A 2,542-nucleotide genomic window follows, 5' to 3' on the forward strand; every position below is an offset into this window, starting at 1 on the left:
ATCACTTATTTGTCATTTATCCAGGACTGAGACAAGTTTAAGTGTTATAAAATTAATCTGAGCCCGCCTTTTTCTTGGATTACTTGGGCCCGGTATATCGTCTAAATCTTCTTTTGAACCCATATCATCCAGATCATTTGCATTTCCTTCATCTTCAGAAAGTGTGTATTCTGGATTTCTGCAATCTTCTGTAAAAAAAATTAATCTGTTTGCTATATGGTGTAAGACCGTGGTGGATTTACTAACATAAACAATATGAATATGGTGAAATGAAAATTACACAGGGTAACACTAATTTGCCGCAGCAAATATAAAGCTAAGTGTACACGGTCTACGAGAGACTCAACTATGTAAGAGTTATTTAGCGAGACTTTTCCGTCGTGGAAACAGTTCATCGAAACTAGATCGAAAACTTTATGACAACTCTACGCTCTATTTGGCAAGCTAAACAGAGGTTTTGCTCTACGGAGACGTATGGTTAAGTCTTGACACTGAATTTCATCCCAGTTTGTTAGTTTTTGAAATGGCTATGACCTTAGATCGTATATTCGGTACAAGCACACCATTTTAGGTACATTTCTTCTTCATCATCTTCTGTAAAAAAATTAATCTGTTTGCTATATGGTGTAAAACCATGGTGGATTTACTAACATAAACAATATGAATATGGTGAAATGAAAATTACACAGGGTAACACTAATTTGCCGCAGCATAAAGCTAAGTGTACACGGTCTACGAGAGACTCACCTATGTAAGAGTTATTTAGCGAGACTTTTCCGTCGTGGAAACGTGAATAGAGGTTTTGCTCTACGGAGACGTATGGTTAACTCTTGACACTGAATTTCATCCCAGTTGGTTAGTTTTTGAAATGGCTATGACCTTAGATCGTATATTCGGTACAAGCAAACCATTTTAGGTACATTTAAAACGTAGGCAAATAACTAATCGGCTATTCCACGTAGATATAAGCTTAAACTTATCTTTGGACTACAAATCGGGGTATCTAGATTGTTAAAAAAAAGCGCAACTTTTGAAAAAATCGCCAAAAATTGCAATTTTTTTTTAAATAAAATTCATTAAATCGATTTAACAAATCTTTTATTTAAAAAATGAGATCTCGTTATAATATAGTTTTTAAAACCAAAAACGAATATAATATCTTCAGAAGTAATAATAAATAATAGTGATGCACAAACAATTTTCTTAAAAAATACGCATACTTTTTAAAAATATTTGTTTCAGCACATTTTGCATTTTTTAAATTTATTACAACTCATATTAATTGATTAATCGCACAATCCGCTTTTAAGAGGTCGGCGAAAATTAAATAAAAACCTATAATAAGGCGAGACCAGCTATTTTCACAATTTCTGCAAAGTCATCTATAGTGTCTGAATAATTTACATTTCTGTTGTTGTCATATATTGAACTATTCAACCTTAATAACATACTGTTTGATATTGGAAACGTTTTGCAGCAGAAACTATTAGCCTTCATATAACACTTTATTCGAACTATGGAATTAAGGCTTTCAACCTCATCCTATTTCGAATCTTAGTTTTTGTTTAATTCATTTCGGAAAAAACGCGCCTGTTGCGGTTTCCAATCCGTAAGCAATTATCCAAAATTCTTCAGAGTCGAATGGAATGGTTCTGAGAAAAGTTATTCCATGGGAAAGTTAAAAGATTTCCGCTGCTTTTCTTTCCTTCAAAGTCAAATGAATTGGCAGGTCCCTGAAACTCGCCCTCTTGTCATTCACACACTTTTCTCGTATCGAAATCAAACCTTTTTTAAAAGTATTTAATTGACTAGGTAATCGGTTCAAAAGTTCTTCGATTAGGGTGATTAAACATTTTCGACAGTCTTTTAATATGCTTCTTAAGTCAAGTGTATCCGCAGTTCATTAGCCTCTTCTGTAAAATTATCGTGGAAAACTAAGTTTGGTATATTTCTATAATTGGAAAAATTTTATTTGAAGGGGAAAAATCGCAAAAATGTCAAAATTTTGGCGAAAATCGACCTAAGACATCGCATTTTAAATTTATCATGGACATAGAGTAACGTATTATACATGTAAAAACAAGTAAGAGCAGCGCTGTCTTCGGCTATACCGAAGACTTCATACCTTTCATGAGCATCTGAAAATTTTTAAATTTATATATTCACAGCAGGCATAGATAGAGGAGATACATATATAAAAAATCATATCTAAACAATCAGAGGTATGGAAGATATACCTTATATAGCACCAATCTAAGTGATTTTCACTACTGTGTGATCGGTACGTAAACCGGTAACACAATTTAATGGGTTTAGCTTCCTACATAAAGGAGATACATATATCGCAAAAACTGGTATCTGAACAATCAGTGGTACAAGAGATTATGATTATACAACATAGATTTTGACGATTTTCTCAGTAGACTTTGTATTATTATTTAAAAAATAGCTTACGAAATTTATCGGTTTTAGCTGTCCAAATAAAGGAGTTTTACAGTAAAACCCCATATCTGAACAATCAGTTGTATGGGGGCAATAAACA

This window comes from Rhagoletis zephyria, unplaced genomic scaffold (assembly GCF_001687245.7).
Source record: "Rhagoletis zephyria isolate East Lansing unplaced genomic scaffold, Rhagoletis_zephyria_1.1 Rzeph_scaffold_01640, whole genome shotgun sequence".
In the NCBI taxonomy this organism is placed as follows: domain Eukaryota; kingdom Metazoa; phylum Arthropoda; class Insecta; order Diptera; family Tephritidae; genus Rhagoletis; species Rhagoletis zephyria.